General features: G+C 31.3%; 1 non-coding gene across 1 annotated transcript; it reads left to right on the forward strand.

Annotated features, from left to right (window-relative positions):
- The first annotated feature begins 478 nt into the window (after nt 1–478).
- Nucleotides 479–575, forward strand: LOC129307509 (small nucleolar RNA Z157/R69/R10). Its single transcript, XR_008592402.1, has one exon. It is a non-coding gene; the product is annotated as a small nucleolar RNA Z157/R69/R10 (small nucleolar RNA).
- The last annotated feature ends 23,683 nt before the right edge of the window (nt 576–24,258 follow it).

Below are 24,258 nucleotides of genomic sequence, written 5' to 3' on the forward strand. Positions count from 1 at the left end.
AACATGCAAGTATATGATAAATTACTCACTCAATTCCAAGAATTTGCAACTGCAAGTCTGTCATTTGCAACTAAACTTTCATTGATTTGCAAATAGTACTCTCATTTTTAATTTGGGAACATAAGTTTAACACATAAGTTTAATATGATAAATTTCTTAGTCAATTCCAAGGATTTGTTAAGTATGAGTCTCTCATTTGCAACTAAACTTTCTTGATTTGCAAGTAGTATTCTCATTTTCAATTTGGAATCATAACTTTAACATAAAAGTTAGAGATGATAAATTACTCAATCAGTTTCAAGAATTTACAACAACAAGTTCCTCATTTGCAACTAAAAGTTCTTTAATTTGCAAGTAGTATTCTCATTTTATTTGAAATCATAAGTTTAACATGGATGTTTAAGATGATAAATTAATCACTTAATTCCAAGAATTTGCAACTACAAGTCCCTCATTTACAACTGAAAGCTCCTTGATTTGGTGCAGTGATGAGGCAGTTTATTGGACTAGAGTTTCTGATCTGGGTATCACACTCAGAACTTGATTAACAAACCCTTGGCTGTCCGAGCACACCTTTAAGCAAGAAAAAACCAAAAAAAAAAAAGAAAAAGAAAAAGAAAAAAGAAAAAAAAGAAAGCTCCTTGACTTGCAAGTACCATCACTCTCATTTTCAATGTGGAATCATGAGTTTAACATACAATGCAATTTCCGATAAATTATAGCAGCCACCAAATTTTAAGACGACCATTGTAGAAATCGAGAAAACACTACAATTCTCAAACCACTAATGCTACGTGCAAGAGGAGAAGACGGCACCATTATGATCAAATCAATTTATTGCAAGTTTAACAATGAAGGTTTCTGAACAGACTTCACAAATACGAGGCAACTTTGAGCCCCAGCTTGAATTTCCTACTCCCTTGTCCAGCATGAATTGTCAATAAATGTGAGCTCCCCTACTGTACCTAGTTCCTCTTTTAGATTTACTTGCAAATCGATCCCTAGTTAAGAAACATCCTGGACTATACTTTGTTCATTAGAAGTACATCACATATATACATAGAGGTACTCAATTTTTCTTCCAGTGTCATGTTAATCTCAAAGAGACGTGCATGCAAATAAACAAATATACATGAGCCGTTCAATTTTTGCATTCAAAGTGAATCATATACTAGATAAGTTAAACTTCAACCATAGGTCCAACTTTTACTTCTAGCAATGCAAGTCATTCCGTGACAGTAAAGATTCAAAGTTCAAACTATGATAGAGTGGAATAGCTTCAATTAAATATACTTTCGGATTCATGTGGCAACCATACCTTCACAACGATGCAAATAAACCTGAGCAAAGCAAGTAAATATATTGTCATGCCCTAATTTTCCTTTCATCATCCCAATTAAGAGCAGTTTAATAACCAAAGTTTTTGTTTCAATTTTGGAAGGTCTGTGGGGAATTTCAGCAAAGAAAAGAGACCGGAAATGTAAACAAATTCATCAATAGCTTCAACAACAACAACAATAACAACAGCACATACCTACTTCTATTTTTCGGCAGAGATAAATGTAAATTTTCTTCCATTCCTAGTTCTATCTCCCTTTCTGTTTTTTTTTTTTCATGTTAACATTTATGCCAAGATTTGAACATCAAATCTATCACAAACAACAGCCAGTAGCAATTACAAACCTATTAAGCAACATATAATCATGAAACACAATGTATTTTACCAGAGTTTACTAAAATGGATGAACTACGGATTATAAGGAAAATTGAAAAAAAAAACAAAAAAACATCTCAAATTTGAGTCAAATGTTACGCAAGAATTACATAGATATAAGCATACCCGATAGAAACCAAGAACAATTGCTTGATCTCTGGACGTTCAAACCAAGATTAAGTACTTGGCAGCTGCGTTCTCTTTGTCAGATGCCTTTGACGTTGTCTACGATGCCATGCGACGGTAATCTCTTCATTTTCCGCATTCTCCGCTAGGGCTCAGGGCAATATAGGCGGTCGATCAGATTCAGTTTGCAATGAGGGAGAACGACAAAATTTTGTGGTAAATTGAGGAGGGTATTTAAGTCATGTTCTCATTTATCTTTTTATCACCTGAGGAACTTGGGACTTATTTAACGATTCACAATCTTTTGGGATTAAATGCATGTCTTGGGACTTATTTGTCATTGTCCCATTGATAAATGGTATTGCAACATGAATTATACTATTTGCTTGATTTACAACTATTATAATTATAATTTATAAATAATATTATGACATAAATTGTAATATGATTTATTATATTATATGTTTTATTTTCCTTAAGGTCATATATGGGGCAACAAAAATTTTGGAAAAGAATAAGCTAGATTATATTTCAAATTGCAGGAAGTAAGGAATTTTAAAAAAATATTAATATTTTTTAAATATGTATAAGAGTAGCACATTGCAAAATACAAGTTGTTCCTTATAGGTATCCTTATAGGTATCCTTCTATTAAAATTTTAGTCTCATAGTTGCTAAGGGTGGAGATATCTTGGGAAGCCAAAAAAAAAAAAAACAAGAAGAAGTTATTAATATGTATAAACATAACAAATTTTAAAATAAAATATTCTTTATAATTTAATTTGCACAAATTAATAAATTATAGAGTAAAATTTATCGGCATTCCTTTTTTTTTTTTGTTAGAATTATAAAGACACCTACTTTATTTTTAAAATTTACACTCTAATCTCATTTTTAACACTGTTAGAAATATTATTATTTGTATTCATGTTGAAAAATTTTAAATTATTAATTTACCCCTATCTATTTATCTATCCTCTAGCTTTCTAATTTAAGGAAGTTGAAACAATTTTTAGCCAAAAAAACTTTAAACAATTAAGTATGATAATAATTTAAAAATATTTTATGAAAATTATGAAATTTAAATAAATATAAACATGAATTATATTGATTAATCTATCTCTTATTTTATTATTTTTTTTGTACATATGTGTTTGAAAAATTATTTTAGCAACCTTACTCCCTCCGTTAAAAAATGTAAAGTAATTTTTGAGGAGTTTGATATTCAAAAATATAAAGTATTTTTAGTGCTTTAAGGTATACTAATTACTTTTTCTCCCCTCCAAAAGTGACTCTAAGGAATAAATTAATTTATATTTATTTTAGAGTGAAACATCCTATTAAAAAAATATAAAAAAATAATATTAATTTAAAATAAGTAACTACTTTATGAGAGTGAGATTTGATTAAAAATAACTCAAATTTTTGAAAGGGAAGAGTATCTATTTTTTTTAAAATACTAAATAAATTAGTTTGTATAACTAATCAATTTAAAATATGAATAAAAAATTTAAAAGAATATATCAAGAATGGTATTTTGCTCCAACAAATATGACTTAGTTGTTAACTAATGGTTGAATGAATGAAAATTAAAACTTTAAAGTATAAGCATGTTTGTATTTTGTAACTCTTAACTACTAATTTTAAGAGATATTTTTATAGATTTTAAAAATAAAATTATTTGTAATTAAGATAAAATAGAAGGAAATGAAATATATTTTATTTTATTTTGAGGATACTAAAATAATTTTTTAATATTAATATTTTTTTAAAACTAAAATATTCCTGTGCATTGCACGGGGATATAAATGTAATATAATAATTATATATATAACTATTTTGGGAGAATTTTGTATAAGTCTTGTATAAATGACTTATCTATAAATAATTTTTATGAAATTCAAAAACTACAACTAAGTCTGTTGAGACCTAAATATAATTTGTAATGAGTTGCAAAGATAATACCACCCTTATTAAAATACAACAAATTATATCTTAAAAAAGATGCATTTGGATTTATAAAACACGAAATGTGAATTGTAAATTAAAAAGTTTTTACTTGTAAATTGTGAAGTTGTAATTGTAAGTAAAGGGTAAATATAACTCTTGAATTAAGAATTTTTACTTGTAAATTGTGAGGTTGTAGTTGTAAAAGTAAATATATGTAACTTGTGAATTAATAATTTCTACTTATAATTTGTAAAGTTGTAATTGTAAGTGAATAGTGGATATGATTTCAATCTATTACATATAAAACACGAAATATGATTTGTAAATTAAAAATTTATAATAGTAAATTGTGAAGTTACAATTGTAAATGAAGAGTAAATATGTCTTCAATCCATTGGTTTTTTTATTATTTTAGTGAGTAGATGCATAAAGGCCTTTTCACCTAAAATTCTAATTATACTCAAGTTCCAAGCAGGGACTAGCTTGTATTTTTCCAAATTCACGGGACCTAATTGCATAAAAGTCTTTTATATAGGACCTATATGTAATTTTTTCTATTATTTTTTAAACAAATTGGGCTTGCAAGCTTACAAGTAGATCTAAGAATAAAAGTTAGGCTTTATAAACCACCCATTTAAGTTAGTATTTATAAAGATTTGGATTTGAAAAAATGATTTTTTTTATACCAAAACTAAGCTTTGAAGTACACTCTAATAAGCCTTAAAAAAATGAATCTAAGCTTGAATGGCTTAGTTAGGCCATTTTTGTTTTATCTGTAAAGAATAAAATATTTTTTATTTTTAAATTGAATTCAAACATTAAAATATATCTTTATACAATAAAATTATAATTTTTTTACTTTTATTTTTAAAAATTATAATTTGTATTCTAAAAAATATGAAATATAATAATTGAAAAGTTTATGATCATAATTTTTTATTTTTAAAAATTGAAAAAAATGATATTATGAGTACAGCTCTAAGTCCTTTAAATAAAGGTTGAGTTTCAAAAATTATTTATTTTGGCATGATTGAGCTTGTGAGTTGAACCTGTATGAAGCTAGCCTAGCCATTTCCTAGCTCTACTTATAAGTCTTAAAGGAAATAAGTTTGTCTTATTTAGCCTAGTCTAATTTGTTTGTTAAATAGGTTAGGCTAGGAGTTGGCTCTCCTTCTTTTACCAATCCTTCCTCCTAATTATAAGGAAAAAATTATTTTATAAAATATTTTTTATCACATTTTTTGAACTTTGCAAGAAAATTTGAATAATTTAAATTTATTTATTATTTAATATAATAATTATAATTTTATAATATATTAAATCTAAACTATTGACATTGAGATCCAATTATGGAGAAGATAGGAGGAGGAAAGCCAATTTTGTTAGGTAGGCTAGATCATAAGTAGCTTGATAAGAATATAGCCTATTTAAACCCCTAGTTAATATGATGAAAAAGGTTAAAAGGTATTTTCTATAATATCTTGAAAATTAAATCTTTTGTTAATCAGACTAATCAAGGATAATTAAGATTTGTGTGGTGTGTCATCAGAGAAGACTAATGGGTGTTTTTAGTTATGGTTTCAACCATAAATTTTAGTTCGAGGTGAAATAGGGTCACTTGGATATCAAAAAAGGGGAAAAATAAAGAAGGGAAGTCTATGTGCCATATGTCATGATGCGTGTATAATGTCCACCTTGACATTACCAAAATAATACTCTAACACACTGTTGTGATAATTAGAATTAATTAAAATTTTTAAGCAAAGTCATCACAACCTAAGGGTTTAAAAGTAAAAAATATTGAGATCCTAAGGAAACCCTTTTCGAAAAGCCATTTGAGTTTAAACTATAGTTAAAAACAAAGTATACGAGATAACAGAAGCATGGAAACATAAACACCTCTAAAAAACACAATTGGAGAAAATATAGAAAATTTTAGAATTTACACTGTAACATCCAAAAACTTCAAATCTAGAAAAAAAAGTTGACTAATTAAGGGATAAATTAGTTAAAAAGATGATTAATTAATTTAATTATGTTTTTGGATTGCTAATTGGCTTTTTGGGTCACATTTGGCTCTAAATTGAGTTAGGATAAAAGTCAAATCAAGTTGGGTGGCATTAGGGGAAGCAAAATTAACATTTTACTCACTGCATCATGAGCCACAGCTTGTGTGGTGTGCACTACAGTGCATGGCATAGCAAGCAACTTAAATTTTCAAAAATAATCAAAAAATGACAGTTTTTGTGGTGAAAAACCTAGAACACGAAGGGACAAGGTTTGGGCACTGCTAGGGCATCATTTTGGGAGGATTTTGAAGATAAATTGAGCCTTCAAACTCTCGAGTAAGTTTCTCACCCTTCTCCTTTACCTTTTCATCTCATTTCCACAGGATCTAAATGTGGGAGAATTTGCTTTGAATGGATTAAGCTATGAGTCTATATTTTGAAGGTCTCTATTGTTTGATTTAGGTTTATTAATCTTGAATATGTGGTAATATAAAGCTACTTTATTGTTTGGTGAATGTTGGATCAAGCCCTAACTTGATCATGAGGTTTTGAAGTATGATAAGTTGAGATATTAAGTGTTATGTTGTGATAGAGTTAGAGGGAGGCTTGAAGGGATTGTGTGAACAAATTATAATCTTGACAAGCCTCTTTATTGAGAATATGAGTGAGAAGTGGGAGAATTGGGAGGTTGTTGGTAGCTAATAGTGCTTGTGTTAATTGAAAATTAACATATAATACTTGTTGATGTAGATTGTGGTGTGGGAAGATTTGTCTTAACACAAGAAGAGATTTAGTACCACGAGTTTCCTTTTTAGTAACAAAAGGGTTGAGGTAATTAGATAATTTACAGTATCTATTACTTTCTATAAGTTATTCTCAAGTTGTTCTTGCATGATTTGTTATGTATGTATGTATGAATTTTGTAAACATTAACTATTTTAGAAAATGAGTAGAGTATTGATTTGTAAAATGTTATGTTTTTGAAGTAAGTAGTGATATTCATTATATTGGTTTGGAAAGTGGTTTATGCACGATCAAGTGGAGATATATAGTGAAATATTGCATATTAGAGGGTAGGAAGTCACCCTAGTGGAGTTAGTAAAGATTAAGTCCATATGGCACTGTTGTCACCTCAGGACGCTAGGTGCAGCACATATTTTTCCTTAGTGCCTAAAAAAGGGTGTGGTATTGGAGACTTACTCTCCTTAGTACTCAGAAGGATGTAGAGTTAGAGACTATGCTCCTTAGCATTCGTAGGATGCGATGTTAGAGTAATGACATCCCAATTACTTGTAATAGGGGAACTAGTAGTCCATAAGTGGTTTAGGACACCTTGGCCAAATAGTCCTACCATGAATGGTGAGCTTGGGGACCATACATGTGGTTTCATTTCGTGAAATAGCCTATCGATTCGGTCAGGAGTATTGAAGGACCGGATGGTTAGGGATCATGCATGTAACTTGTGGTGATTTTATATGGTGTGTTTATTATGCTTATTTTAAGGCTTGTTTATAACTTGACATGTTAATCAATAATGTAGAATATCTTAGTTACAGAGATTTTTATCTTACCCCATGATTATCATTTTATAGGTTCTACCGCTGAGACTGAGGAACAGAAGGAATCTGGCAAGGATTAGTAGATTTGCTACATCACGAATAGTAATTCCTGATTTTGGTTTGAGTGGTGTACATGAACTTATATGGATAATATTATATGTTGCCAACTAAGAATGCATATTATTTTGATTGGTTGAACTTGTTTCATACTATGTTATTTTGTATTTTAGCTCCATATTGTATATGATGTGAATATGTAGCAATTTATGTAGTGATGGGCTAAAATACTAATACCGGTGCAAGAAATGTTTTATCTATGTGATGACAATGTATATGTAGTGTATTATGTGGCAATAGAGGCCAAATAGTGTATATGGTATTGATTTTGTATTTTGGCCATATTGGGTGAAATGGGCATTAAGTGGCCAAATTTTGTGTTTAGTATATTTTTGTGTATTTGAATGCTCAATCAAGTATATTTTGGTCCATTGGACTTGGTTCAAACCTCAAAATGGATTAATGGTATAAGTTTTGAGTTTTGGATACTTAGATACTTGAAAATCACTTTAAAAACTGACTTTTGCATCTGAGTGTTTAAAATTTTCATACGATGTAATAAAACCTCTACCATTAGTTAGCTTATTGAATAAGCTTCGTGTGGGCATTTGAATCACTCTAATCGGACATCGGATGCAAAAATAGTGCGCGTTCAAAGTTTGTCTAGAAAAGTTGTCATGACAGCATTGTTATCATGGACACATACGCCGCAACATATTTTACGCAAGCCGTGGTGCATAGTACAGTAAGTAGACTTGTCTTTTTGTGCCACATGCTATGGTGCATAGACCATGAGCTACGACACATGGACAAAATACTAAAAAATAACATTTTTGGCTTGGTTTGAAGTGTTTTGCTTCCTAAAACTTTTCAATGCTTCTAATACCTTTGCAAATCATTAAGTTTGAGCTCAAACTACAAATTTGAAGAGTTTTTATGGGATTCCAAATTTTTTAAAATTAGTTCTAAAAGATTATTAGTTTTAACCCTTATATAGATAATGTGAGCTTAGGAGTAATCCTTGCTCCTAATTATAATTGGTTGTTGTGATTGTGTGTTGAATCTTGGTAATGTCAAGGTGGACACTACATACACCATCCACTGTAGCGACTGTCATGCACTACACCACGAGCCTACTGCCATGATAGTAATCTGCTGTTATGACAGCAAGCTGATGTTATAATAGCACTTTAAACTAATTTTTGAAGCACGCGATTTTGCCATCCGATATCCTATTTGAGTGGTTCAAGTGTTCACATATAGCCTTTTAAGCCCTTTAGCTATTAGCACTAGTCTCACATCTATAAGTACAACCATTAAAAAGTTAGATACCCAAATCTAAAATGTTTGTATTCACCCCAAAACACACATATAGGTGTCCAAAATTCACAACCTAATGCTATTAGCCTTGAAACCACTTGGACCAACTCAAATGGACCACATATAATCTGATAGGCCAAATATATCACTGTCATACCCGAAAATGTGACGCGGATGGTTTGAGAGCGGAGGTTCCTGGCCTTCAGAAGGAAGACTGAAGAAATGGGAGTCACCACCAAGATTTTGAGAAAAATCTTTGAGAAACCATTTAAAGGTGGATAAGGATGGTCTATAAAAACAGAGAACATGTTCGGGAGTCGGTTGAGTGTGGGAAAGGTGTTAGGCATCCTATAACACCTGTTCGTCAGAACGGTTACCTGAAGTTTGTTGTGCTATATTAATATAGTTTTGAAATTATTTTAATTATCCCTTTTATATTCATATGTTTGATATGAAAATAATAAGAATTAAGCGAAAAATGTTTATTTATTTACAGGGAGGACTTAACTTAGAATTTCATTTTGAGGCCTACGTACCTTGTGATAGGGATCAAAGTCCACGTAGTTCGGGTCTTATAAGTTGTTGGTGAAAATATTTTTGAAGAGAAATTAATTAGAAATAATTTACCATTTTGCAAATAAAATAATTTCTGAAATTTTGATATATGCGTTTTAAATTACAAAAAGGTGATTTAATTTCAATCATTTTCTCAATTTTTGAATTTTTTTGAATAAGAAAAAGGTAAAGGGTTTAAAAATTATTTTTATTTTTTATTTTTTTTTTATATTTTATGATTGAGAATTTAACTGTTATATCTGTAGAGCCTTATTGGCTCATACGGTAATACAATTATTCTTTATATCTACGGAGAATCTAAACTCTCGCACGATAAAAGAGTTTAACAACTTAGTTTTTTTACTTAAGTTTTTTTTTATTATTTTTTAGTGCATTCATATATACTTCTCTTTTCTTTTCTTTTTTTAAAAGCTTCTTCATCATCATACCTGCAAAGCCTTATTGACTTTTACGGTAATACGATTATCCTAAATATCTGTGGAGATCCAAAATCCTCACACTATAAAGGATTAAATATTATATAAAAAATATTTTAATATGTAATTATATAATTTTTATTTTAAAATATAAAAATCTTAATCGCTATACCTACGAAGTCTTATTGACTTTCACAGTAAGATGATTATTCTAAAGGTCGATGGATATTCAAAAATCTCACAAGACCAAAAGATTTAATGCATTAATTTAATTAATTAATTAAATTATAAAAAATTGTAATTTTATTTATTTATTTATTTTAAGTTAATGACCACAACATTTGCGAGGACTTATTATCCTTCACAATGAGGCAATTAAGCTGAATATCTATGAAGATTTTTTTAAGTCTCTCACGATACCATTCAAATGTTTTAATTGATTATATTTGTGAAATAATAAGAACAAACTCCTTCATTTAACCACACATTTAAAATCTCCATATGAAAATGATGTCATGTGAAATTGAAATTATCTTCAAGAATTAATCAATTATTATTAAATGAAAATTAAACACAAAATAATGTATGACTTTGAGAAATAAAGAAATAGAAATCACATTTATGTTGATTAATATTCTTTCATGCTAAAAGACAAACTTGAATCTTCTTATCACTTAGCTCAATAATAAAATTTTTGTTCAAAATATTAGAATATAAAAAAACATCATGCAAAAGTATTATAACTAAATCAACCTCATTTGTAAAGCATATAAACACATGTTAGAGCATATTTAAGGTATGCAACATTATTATTTAGAGAAAGTAAATACAATGATATAAAGCTACTTTCTCTTCAAATATTTTCTTAGATACTTCCAATCCATACTTAAACTCTCAAAACTTCCATATTTCCTTATTTCAAATATGAGTAGTTATCATTAAGGGTCCCTTTGATGACAAAAATTACACACATATTTGTTGCAAGAATTTAGAACCAATGAAGCAATATTGCAAGAGTTTAGAACTGATGAAGCCAAAACAAGTATAGCATACCAGTGTCAGCTTTGGTTTCGTCTTAGTGTCAGCTCTAGCTTCATCTCAGTGCATGCAAGAATTTACGCGTCCTTTATCTGATAAGCCACCACCGATGCTTGCTTTGTTTTTGCATTTGCTGTGTGCTTCTTCTTTTTAGCGTTAACTTCTAGTTTTGTTTCAATCTCTTCCCCTCTCAGCTTTCTCTCCTTCTCATCTCAGTTCTCTCTTTGTTTTCTCCTGTTTTTCCCAGCCAAAACAGCTCCTCCGTCTGTGTCCCTTCCATCTGTCTCTTCCTCTTAGTCTCGATGCTCTTCCTTCCACCTTCTTCTCGGTATACTGCTCTCATCTGTCTGTCATCTCCTTGCACAAGTTCTCTCTTTTATAGTTGAAGCTCGTCCTTCCTCTTGTCGTGCACGTTTCCTTCTTCTTTTCTCTGAGTTTCTATTTGCATATGTGTATGTGAAGTTGCTTTCTATGTTTTCCTCTGTCTCTGTGTTTCTCTTTTGCTAGTACATCTCTACTGTATGGTTAAAAGATTAGCTTTCTCCCTCTGCTCTCTGTGTTTATCTTCTTTTCCACTGTCCTCATTTTCAGCCAAAAAGTGTGGTGTTATTTCGCTGCGTTTTTGCATGGCTACGTTTCTGCTCTGTTCTGTGTTTCACTTTACGTGTGGCTAAACAATTCAGGTCTGCTATTTGCTACTCTTGGTTTCTTTTTCTTTGTGCCTTTCATGTAAGTGTGCGTCTCCTACGCTGAGGAAGATGCCCTTTATAGCTACTCTCCATGTCTCTCGGTCATGTGTTTCATGTGTAAGCTTTGATCCCTATTTTTTTTTTCTTTTCTCTTTTTTGTTTGGTGCTGCATCTGGACGAGGAGCCTGGGCATGGTTTGATCTCTGTTTTTTTCATTTTTCCTGTTGCTGCACTTGGACGAAAGATAGAGGTATTGGTTAAACACTGGATTTTCCAGCGTTTAACCCTTAATTCTCATATTATTTATATATTTTTTTAAAAAAGAAACTTAACTCTCTTTTCTTTTAGTTTTTAATTATGTTTATTGTTATTATTATTATATATATGTACATATAAGGGAGACAATAGATCTACAAGAATTTAAGAACACTTAATTTAAGAAATTGATTTTCATAATTTTCTTATTGTTGAAATAATTTGAAAGAGATTTTTTTAAAAAAAATTTAAGCAAGGTTATTATTTTTAATTTTAATTAATCTTTTTATTTTAAAAGATACATAATCTTTATAAGGATTAAGTTTTATTTTTGTATTATATATATATATATATATTTGAAAATATAATCCAAAAAAGAAAATTTCCTTTTTTTGTATTTTTATATTTTTTGGTTATTAAAAACAATGCTCGGACAAAATATGCTGTTCACAATCACAACAACAACAATCTAAACATAATTTGACCACCAAATGCCCCATTTCACAGCAATATCAATGGGGTGTCAATAATTCACTATAAATGTCATTTTAGTCAATCCAACATATAAACAACATAATCACATGACTTGCATTAATATCTCGATCTCTCACAACAATTTCAATACAAGTATATTATTCTAGGTCAAGAAGCATACCTATACACCATAATTCTTATGCAAGTGAATACAAAACAATGAATGATCTAAAGTTGGCATAAAAATCCTAACATATTCATTACAAAACTAAAGCATGAAAGGGAGGAGCTATACAAATGAAGCTCTTCACTCCTTATTAGTTCCTTCCTTTCCCTTGCCCTTACTGGAGCCGTCACCTATAAAATATAACCTCGAGGTGTGATAAATATCTTAGTAACAAAATAATTCACCACTATCAATTAAAATGCACAACTATAAGTAAGTAAAGCTCATATAGGTAAAAACAATCGTTTAGCATACTTAAATATATCGTTTCCATAAACACAAGTCATTTCCACTCTAGCATGATCATTCTATTATTCAAGCCTCCATATTACCCTAATTGAAACTAAAGACTCTATTGGACTAAGTGCACATATACAATGGCCTGAACTCACCTTTATTGGTAGGATCACCAGGCCAAAGGTATCTTATCCCACTTCTAAACTATGATTTTCCCTTATCACACATGAATTGAGGTGTCATTACTTCAACACCATATTATTGATGCTAAGGAGTGTCAATCTCCAACACTGTATCTCGCATAGATACTAAGGAGATAATCTCCAACACCATAACTTACTAGGAACTAAGGAGATACATATTATATAGACTTCTACTACTCCAACCCTCTAACATGATTGTGCTCAGACTTCTCATACACATCATATACTTGTATCAAAACTATAATTTACTCATATAAGAAATTTTCATTATTTCATTATTTTAAAATCATTTTAAATGCACAAAATCTTTATTTTTGCAATATGCAATACTTTCAAAACACATGTAGGCAATTTACATATCTACTCACAAATAGTTAAATACTTGATCAAATAGAGTAAATTATTCTATTACCTTAACCTTTTTGTCATAAAAAGGTTACCATGGTCTAACATTTGCTCTACATGGTCTACATGTGCAACAACACTTGAGAAATACTTAATCTACATGATTAAGCAATAATTATTAATTATCACACCCTTAAATTACTAAAATTTGGGTACCCACTATATCCAAAAATCTTGCTAATCAACTTCGACTATTCCAATAGACTCCATTAATCTTATTTAGCATCTAAACACACTAATATCACTAACCACTTATCCACAATGTTCTAAAACTCTTAATTTTTACATAGGGTTCGTTCAAATCCTAACTAAAAACTTCAAATCAATATAAAACTTATAAAGCTAGGGTTAGATCCCTAAGACCTTAACTAAGTCAATAGGTTCTGTCTAAACCTAAAGAGAGCATAAAATCCACCCCATTTCTCTAAAAACTCAAAAATTTTGCATAACAAGGAAGAGAGGATGTGAAAGAAGCTTACCCAAGGTGTATCAAGCTCCAAACATTTCTAAAATCAAGCTATGGATTCATTCTAGCTACCTCACACTCAACTTCCAACATCTCTTCCTTATTTCTCTCTTTTCCTCTTCTAAAACAAAAAATGGCAATACGTCGTGGTGTGTTAAGCGTGTGTCGTGGCACATGGCATAGCAAGTGCCACATGCCATTTTAGCCACCCTCTCAAGCTCGGTTGATCCGTATATTATCTTAACTTATTTCTAAGGCTATTTAAAGGTCAAATAGTTTTATTAGTGTCCCAAAAATACTTAGTTTATAAATCACATATTTTGACCAATTTACCCTTCTTAAATACCTAAAGTTCCAAGTTAAAAACTTAGGATGTTACAGCATACATAGTGTGTCATGGTACATATGGCCAAAAAAAGGAGAAAGAGCCTTCTCTATATCACATACCATAGCACATGTGGCGGGAGCTATGACACATGGATCTAATTTTGCAAAAATAAGATGCAAATTAGAAGGAAAATTAGAAGAGTTAGAAGGAAAAAATGAAGAACACTTAGAGGACCCTGCTAAGGCTTCTATTTTTTTAGGATAGGAGTTGTTTTTGAGCTATTAAACCTTAAGAGTAAGTCTCCCAACCTTTCTTCTTCCTCTCTATACTATTTTTAAAGCTAAGGTTGTAGTATAGAGCTGATTTTTGGTCTATATAGGTAATAGCTCTAAACCTATTAACTCAAATGAAGTTAATGGGAGTTGTTTGAGATATTTAAACTAATAATTGAGGGTTTTACACACTTGGTTATGGAGCTTCATTTATATATAAAAATTTAACATTAATGGTGAGTTTTTAAGGTTATTGGGAAACATTAATGCCTCTAAAGGAGTTAATGAAGTTAGTTTGGGTTGATGATAGTTGAGAAACCCAATTGGTAAACTTAAATGCTAAAAATGAGAATGTTAAGGTATTTATAGACTTGAAAATTGAAGCTTAAGTTGTGTAATTGGTGATTATAATGAGTTAGCACAAGACTAATTGTAGATTAATCATCAGTGCATTGGTTTAAGCTTGAGAGCAAGCTTAGGAGCATTAACTTGAGGTGGTAAGCCTTTAATCTCTCAAAGGTTTAAAGTAACTAGGGAAAATCTCTTTTTGGTAGTTTGTTAATTGAATCATATTTTTGAAAATGAAATAATTAACATGAATGATCAAATTTGTGATTTAAATTTATGTTGAAATCATGTGAGGTTTTTATTAAACTTAATTTGGCTATCATTGTGAAGTTAAACTTGAAATGTTTTCATATATATATATATACCACTACAAAAAATGCTTTTTACACCGGTTTTGTAGAAAGAGTGTGGTGTAGAATCTTGACTTTCTACACCAGTTGAATCGGTGTAGAAAGTCAAGATTCTACACCTCCTTTTTCTTAGAGCCGATAATTTGGGCCAAGCTCGATGGGCCAACCCGAACCCGCTCGAAAATTTTAAGGTCGAGCCCAAATAAAAAAATATTTTTTTAATGTTCGGGCTTATCCGGGCTGCTCGAATAAGCCCGACAAAATTCGAGTCAAGGTTTGGGCTTGGCCCGAATACCTACATCACTTTTTTTTAATTTTTTAGCTGCCCTGCCTCTGCCCAAGTACCCAGTGAGCTAGTCAGCCCAATCTGCGGATCTACCTCTTTTGGTCTTTCCTCTTAGCCTGAGCCTCTTAGTCTTAGACACAATCATACCTCACAGCTCACATTGACTCAGCACGCATGCACAGACTGACAGACTCACTCAACACTCTGCTGCACAGACTGACTTCAGAGCCTCAGACCTCATCACCTTAGTCACACTCATAGACTCACAGTGCTCACACTTACCGACTCACGGCACGGTCAGGGAAAAAGATAAAAGGAAAAGAAAAAAGAGAACTTGAGAGCTGAGAGGTGAGAATTGAGTCTGAGAAGAACACACGGTCAGTTGGTCTCGGCCAGAAGCACTGAAGCAGAGCAAGCACCAGCAGAGACGAAGGAGAGACTGTAGACAATGGCACGACGCAGACCCTCGGAGGCTTAGATTGAGTAACTCAAACGAACCAAAGGCGTAGACGACGGCACGACATAGATCTGTTGATCGTGACTTAATGACTCTCCTCCTCTCATCTCAGAAGACTCATCTCAGCCTGTCCAGTGAGTTCAATCACTCTTTTCTTCTCTCGGCCTGTCCAGATCACAATTGTCCTCACATCACACTGTCGCAGATCTCAGATCTCCTTACCTCGCCATTGCCCTCTTTTCCTTCTAGTTCTAGCTCTGCACTCTTTCAAGTATATCTCCCTCGCATCACCGCTAGCTATTCCTGGGAGCACAGGCGAGCTTTCATCATCTAATTTTTTAATTTTTTTTATTTTCATCTCATAAATTGATCAGTCTATGATTCTCGATAGGATTCAAATAATATAAAATTAAGCCCATTGATTGGTCTGTGATTCATTGATTTTTGCTGCATTTAGTGTCATTTGTGGATTAGAAATTTAATTCTTACTGATGCTTTAATTTAAGTTGCTATGACTTGACTTTTCTGACTGAGTTATAATATGATGTTTGATTATTGGAAATACGTGGATTGGTAATAATTATGTTTTATATAAATTTAATATTTGCATGGAAATTGTAATTGTTTGCTGAGCTTAAGTTGTGATTAGATTGATGATAAAAATTTGAATGCAATGTTTTCTTTTCATGCTCTCTCTTTAACTTTTTTAGTGAACTAATACTGGCTAATTGATTTCATTTAATTGTCTTGTATATCCCATTATATGCAGTAAACAATGTCTTTTAGTCAAAAGAAACATATTGAAATTGGGGGTTCTACTAGTAATAGAAATGTGGCTGCTAGTGGTAGTAAGGTGGATGATAATTTGCATGCTAGTAAAGTGGATAATGCTATGATTGTGTCTGCATCCCAAAATAAGAAGGAAAAATCTATTTGTTCTGGTAAAAGAATAGCTTCTGAACAAGGAGGGAAGCTCTCTGAAAGTAAAAGAGTCAAAACATGCACGTCTGATGTTTGGAAGTCTTTTTCTAAAATTATAATTGATGGAAAAACAAAGGCTAGATGTAATGGTTGCAATAAAGATCTAGCAGGATCTGGAGCTAATGGCACATCCCATCTAGCACGACATGCTAAGAATTGTCCTCAACTAGCTAAGTATCATGATGTTGGGTTAATATTGATGGATAAAGAAGGAAAGTTGAGGTCTAGGAAGCTTGATGAAAAGGAGGTGTGGCATTCTTTGTCTATAATGATAATTGAACATGATTTGCCTTATTCTATTGTTCAGTATAAATGGTTTAAGCATTATTCTACTGTCTTGAATCCTAGTGTGAAGTATATTACTAGAAAAACAACAGTAAGTGATGTCATAAAAGTGTATCATGGACATAAAGAAGCCTTGAAACAAAAATTGTTAAATAGTATTGGAAGAATTTCCTTGACTTCTGATTATTGGATAGCTGTAACCTTTGAAGGTTATTTATGTTTGACTGCTCATTTTGTTGATGAAAATTGGATGTTAAATAGCAAAATACTTTCTTTTTATCACATGGAACCCCCACATTCTGGAGTAGAATTGGCTAGAAAAGTATATGATTGTTTGGTGGAGTGGGGGATCAATAAGAAAGTATTTTCTATCACTTTAGTCAATGCCTCTACCAATGGATAATATGCAGGAGAAATTGAAAGAGAGGCTAGCTTTGCAAGACAGTGTAAGCTTGATTTATGAAGGGGAGTTTTTTCATATAAGGTGCTGTGCCCATATCCTAAACCTGATTGTTCAAGAGGGTTTGTAAGTGACAAGTACCACTTTAAATAAGATTAGGGATAGCATTAAGTATGTGAGAGGATCAGAGGCAAGGATGATTACTTTCAAGCGATGTGTTGAAGAAGTTTGTGGAATTAATTGTTCAATGGGCTTGCGAATGGATGTGCCCACTATATGGAATTCAACTTTTGCAATGCTTAAGAGTGCATTAAAATATCACCGTGCTTTTACCAGCTTATCTTGCCATGATACAAGTTTCACATCTTGCCCAACACATGAAGAGTGGAGGAGAGGAGAGGAGATGTGCAATTTCTTAAGGTCATTTGATGTTATGACAAGGTTGATGTCTAGGTCATCTTATCTTACTTCAAATTTATATTTCTCTCAAGTGTTAAAAATTCGACTCTTGTTAGATGAATATATGCTCAATGGTGATCTTGTGATTTGTGAAATGGCCAAAAGAATGAAAGACAAGTTTGATAAGTATTGGAATGATTATAGCATAATCCTTGCAATTACAGCTGTGCTTGATCCATAAATGAAGCTTCAAATGATACAATATATGTATGCCAGAATTGATCCTATAAGTTGCCATGCGAGGATTGGGAATATCCAAAGCAAATTGAAATATATTTTTAATCAGTATAAAGAGATGATTTCTATTTTTGATGTTGGGGCTAGATCAAGTTCAACAATGCCAACACATGGATATCAAGCTCAATCCTCCATTACTTCTAGTGCTTTAACAAAAACAAGCAATATTCAAGGGATTTTAAATGTCAGTTTTTTTTATATATTTTTAATCTTATTTTAATTGTTTAAGACATATATTACTTCAAATTTTTGCATGATGCAGGGTTGGATTAGTTATACAAGTATGGATTTTATGTCTATTGGCAAGTCTGAGCTTGAATTTTATCTAGATGAAGCAATACTTTAGCCTCATGTATATCAAGAGTTGGATGTCCTTAATTAGTGGAATACTAATAAAGGTAGATTTCCAATTCTTTCGAAGATGGTAGCTGATATACTTAGCATTCCAATCACTACAGTTGCAAGTGAATCTGCATTCAGCATTGGTTCATGGGTTCTTACAAAAAACCAGAGCACTCTTCTTCCTGATAATTTTCAAACTCTTATTTGCACCCGTAACTGGTTGCGTGGTTTTCAAGATGATAGTAATATATGATCATTTTTATATATTTTTTCTTTTCTTGGTTGGAAGCAAATTTCACTAAATTATATTACCAAACTTGTTCATTTATTGCAGATAATGAAATAGTGATTGAAAATGAGAGGAAATCATCTGAAGAAATTTCACCAGTTGATATGCCCACTGGGAGTTCAAATGTAGCTTTGGAGGATAATGACAATGTCAATCAAGAGAGTCAAGAGGAATAGGGAATTAGAAAAAATTGATAGCATGATGTTTTGAACTTTATTGTGAAATTTTCATTTTTGTGTGTGAAGGAATTATGCAGTTATGTAATATTAAACTTACTTTCAAGTTATTTAAACACTTACAAGCTTTATTAGTACTTGGTAGTAAGCCTTTGTTGTTAAATTAAGCAATTAACATTTCAAATTTTGTTATTAATATTAATATTAATGTATTTTTTATGATTTATTACATGTATTTTACTAATCTAAAATGTGTTATGTTTATATTATTTGAAAAAAAATAACTTTTAAATTACAAATTGAATTTAGTTCAAAAAAAGGTTAAAAAAATTATTTTTTAAAAGTTTCAGGTATTCGGGCCAGCCCGAAGACGTTAGGGCTGGGCTTGACTATATGGGTATTTTTTAAAGGGTATATGATACTTAAAGCTCGATCCGAATAAGCTCGACCCGAATTGAGCCCGATCCGAATTGAGCCCGGCCCGCCCGAATTACTGACTCTACTTTTCTACACCAGTTCTAGAATCAACATGCAAAGTGATAATTTTTTTTTACAAAAAAGAATGGGTCATTTTTTGGATTAGAGTTTATTTAAATCACCTCAAATCCAAAAAATACTCTTGTTATTATTACATATATTCCAATAGATGTTATAATAAAATTCATAAATTTTAACAATTACATAATTTTAATAATATTCACAATATTCAAAATACAATAAATTTTATGACATAAACAAAAAGAAAAGCTCTATCAAAATATAATACAAGTAACAAATAGAAAGGAAAATCTAGTCAGCATATTAGGCTCCTTAAGCATATATAGAGTGAATGTTGAACTTGTAATAGACCTACAATAATATTTAATGATAGTCAATAACTTGTACATCTAATCATGTAATGTATAAACACTAGACAAAGTAACAATACTTATTTGGTAGTCCCTCTAACTCTTGTAATATATAAATTAAATAGTGAGAAAGCATGAGTAAGTCAAAGTAAAGCAACAATATATAAATTATGGGAGTGCTATGCAAACCAATAGACATCCATAGGAAAATAAATATAATAATCAAAGTAAGTTATTTCAAATCAAGTGATTTGTACTTAATTCACCTCTAGGAAAATGTGGTTTCAAATCACAAATAATACAAAGTACAATGAGTTAGCCATTTGTACACATCCTTATTGAAACTTGTCAAAAACAAAATATGTACCACTCAAAATCTTGACACCTCCTCTTATAAAGAGTTAGAAATCAAAGCTAATAGTATGAATAAGTTCTTGATGGATGCATGTCCACACATAGGATGTTTCTTTTTGATCATGTCGTAATCATGTAACTCCACAAGCATTCAATGTTTAGTGATCAAAATCACCATTACCAATGTTAGCTGCATGCATTTAGTGATCAAAACTACCATTACCAATGCTAGCTGCATGTATAATATAGCTTTTGTTCGTGTGTGTGTGTATATATATAGACATGTATTAATGATTGCAAAAACCATAAATACTGAATTAGCTCACAGTCACATGAATCTACCATTCACCAAACATATCTACAAATCACCAATTTGCAAACATGATACAAACCAATTTGACAACTTAAGAGAAAAAATTTAAACAAATGATTATCCTTAGTGTACATAACTCAACAATTTATATATGGATTTTAGCATTTATACTTGTTTTGAGAGTAAAACATATGCTTAATTGACCATATAGTGATAAGCAAAGAATCAATCTCCTTTATTAGTAACTTTTTTTTTAATATTGATACAATTATGCAAATGAATCATAAATCACTGTAAGAAATAAGTATATATATAAATTAATCTTGAATAACTATGAGAAATCAATAAATATGTAAATTATATAATTATACAAATTAATATTGAATAACATATTTTATATGGATGCACACACACTAAAAGATTATTTTATAGCCAATACAAAATCTCAAAGCTGGCCGTTCTCAAAAATCAATACAAAAACACGTAAATAAAAGAATGAACTTGGAGTATGATTTTATCATACCTACTTATACAAAAGACAGATTAGCCAAACAAAACAAAGAGTTATGGACAATTTTTGCCTAGAAATGTAACACTACCATATTCTAAGAAATATAAAAGCTAGGTTGTTGATCAACTCCTGTGCCACGAGCACAATTGAAGAGGCAATAGATGTCAATGAGGTTGATCATTCCTTTAGCTCTATCAAGTAGAATATATATATATATATATATATAATATTTTAAAAAATAAACACACTTGAAGGTGATAACTTGAATGAAGATGGGGTTAATCAAAACCTATAATGTGAATAAAGCCAAGATCCTAAATCTAACAATGAAGAGCCCAAAGCTAATGTGTGAAGATAGAGTTTAGGTATCTAAGGTGCATCTTCTTAGAGAAACCTCGACGGCAGCACTACTTTGTTGACTAACCTCAGTGACTTCGTGACTTTTTGAATTAAATTTAGTGATGATGCTACTTAGATTTCACAAGAAAAGGCTTAACTTGCGAGAGAAAGGAGAGAGGAAATTGAAAGGGTAGAGAGAGATGAGAAAGGGGTTGAGGAGAGAGAGATCCAAGTTAGGGGTGGGGAGGTAGAGAGAGAGAGATGGAGGGGAAGAGGGTAGGTTGGGGAGGGAGATGAGGGTGGGGGAGGGGGAGCTAGGGGTTGGGGAAGGAGGGGAGAGCTTGGGGTTGGGCAAGGGGGAGCTGAGTGTAACATCATCTCTAATATAACATCCTAAATTTCAATCCCAAGAACTAGTTGCTAATTAGGGATAGATTAGTAATTAGTGGATTGATTGTGATTTGGATGTTAAGTTGATAATTTGTATTAATTAGATGTTGTAATGATAGGATTGAAGGGTAGAGAGATAATTCAAGATAGAATATATGAGCACAAGTGAGAATTTTCTCACTGTGTAGAATTTTTACATAAAGGTTAAGTTAGATAGTGAGAAATACAAAGAGAAAGAGGGGGAGACGTGCGTGAGAGATGAGGAAGCTTGGGATTTTCTAGGGCAAGCCATAACTTAAGGTCTGGAGTCTGCTTTGATTAGTAACTTGCTGGGTAAGTAACACGTAGCCTTATGCTTTAATTTTGTCCCTTTTTCATTGAATTTCATAGGTTGAGAAATCAAATCATGAGATTATGAGGTGTTGTAATCTAAAAGAAAGGTTTAAAACGGAATACTGGATACAGAACTAAGGTTTTATAACTAGTATAGAGTTGAATGGTTGAGCTTCAAGCATTTAAGCTCAAAATGGCCTAAAGTTAGCTTAAATGGTGAAATTTGGGTGAATGAGTGGATTAGGACGTTGTTATAGTTGTTTGAGTAGCTTATAAGGCTAGTGACTATAAATAATGGATAAGTGAATTGAAAAGGATTCAATTGAACTGTTTTATTTGTTAAGGGATTCAGTTTAGCTGAATTAATGCCTATGAAATGTATTGAAAATTGACTGAGGGGCACTGCGTTATGTAGATTGAGCACCTGTAGAGTTGCTTGTGAGAATCTATGCCCCTAAAAGCTTAATGTGATTGGTAACCCTTAGTAGCAAGGGTTAAAGGTAACTGGAGTTACCTTTTTATTTGTTTATTTGTGAAATTATTTGCAATTATTTTGATATAACTAATTGCATTGTATTATGAACTAATAGAGTAGTAACATTGTGAAAGTATATGCATGCGGGTATGTGAGTATTGATTGAAATGAATTTAACATGGCACATGCACTAACATTCATTGCATTCAAAAGATATACCCTGGATTATGGTAGGGGAAAATGTAGCCCTACCGTGAGGAGGTCCAGGATGTCTTGATGATCCAAATTGTAGAGCTTGACTTTGCCATGACGGACTTATGAGAAGAAATCTTGATGATCTAAAGCATAGAGTTTGACTTCGCCATAACAAACCTAGTATATTGAATGATCCATGAGGTTACCCTAGATTAAGGTAGGGGGCCATAGTCTTACTCTGTATAAGGCTAGGAAATCCTGATGATCCAAAGTGTTGAGCTTGACATCACCATGACAGACCTAGGAGACCACCCATATAAAGAATGATCTAGTTTGAGTAGTGGTATGGTAGGCCCTGTTCCTTGTGACTGGATTGTAGGATAGGGAGGTGCAACGAAAGATTGAAATTTTAAAGTTCGTATCCTAATATGGACTGAACGAACTTGTTTAAGTCAAGGTCGATAGAAAATTTATCTTTTAATTCTTCAAACATGGCGTGTGTTCTCTTCAAGAGTTTGGATCTCAAGAGCTGATAACGTAAATTTTCTCCCTTTATTAGTATCCACACAAACAGCTCTCTAACTCGAACAGTGTGCTAGCGCTCCCAGCATCCATTCACTTTTAAATGTTAATTTTCCTTTCTATAGGGTCTTTCGTGGCTCTCAACATGTTTTTGCCGTCAGAACTTTTGTAATTCTCTCCTTCTTCATAAAGGACATCCCTATCGATATATAGTATATGGATCAGGGTTTTCGTTTTTCACTTAAAAGCCCATAAAAATATAATTAAATTTATCTTATAAATTTAATCCATAATGTCATATCTAATTTAAATTTATCTTATAAATTTAAATTATAAAACTAATATGATATTCTTTTATATTATGTTAGTTATTAAATTTAATCTATCATATAAAATTAAATATAAAACTAACATAACATAATATAAGATAATATAATATATATCACATAAACATATTATATATATATACGAATAATATGCATATATATTTTGAAATATATATATAATATTATATATATATATATATATATATTTATATATAATTTTATAAATCGTATACATATATATATATATCAGATACACACACACATAAATATATATATATATATATTTCAAAATATATATATATATATATAATTATATTTCAAATTTTATATTTCATATATATATATATATATTTATTAAATAAATATTCAAATATATATAAAAAATTCATTCACCCTATATTACATTTATTAAATCTAGACATATTCTAAATTCAATGAACTTGGATATTATAGCTCGAGTTAGGCTGTTCTTATGTGCAACCCTGTAGCCCTGTATGAAATTGATAGTAGGCTAATTACGCTATTAGCCCACAAGTCACAAGTAGCCTTCAGCAAGACATTGCAACTATCCAATTAACATGGGGATCGATGATCCAATGTAACCTATCATACAATCGTATCACATTCCTTTTGTCACACGATATTTCAGTCAAGTGTGAGACATGAAATTGTCATTCTCCTTTACCTGACTGTTACTTTCTCAATCTTTGAGTAGACTGACTG

This window comes from Prosopis cineraria, unplaced genomic scaffold, assembly GCF_029017545.1.
Source record: "Prosopis cineraria cultivar Desert tree isolate PC_DT_omini unplaced genomic scaffold, ASM2901754v1 PC3, whole genome shotgun sequence".
Classification (NCBI taxonomy): Eukaryota; Viridiplantae; Streptophyta; class Magnoliopsida; order Fabales; family Fabaceae; genus Prosopis; species Prosopis cineraria.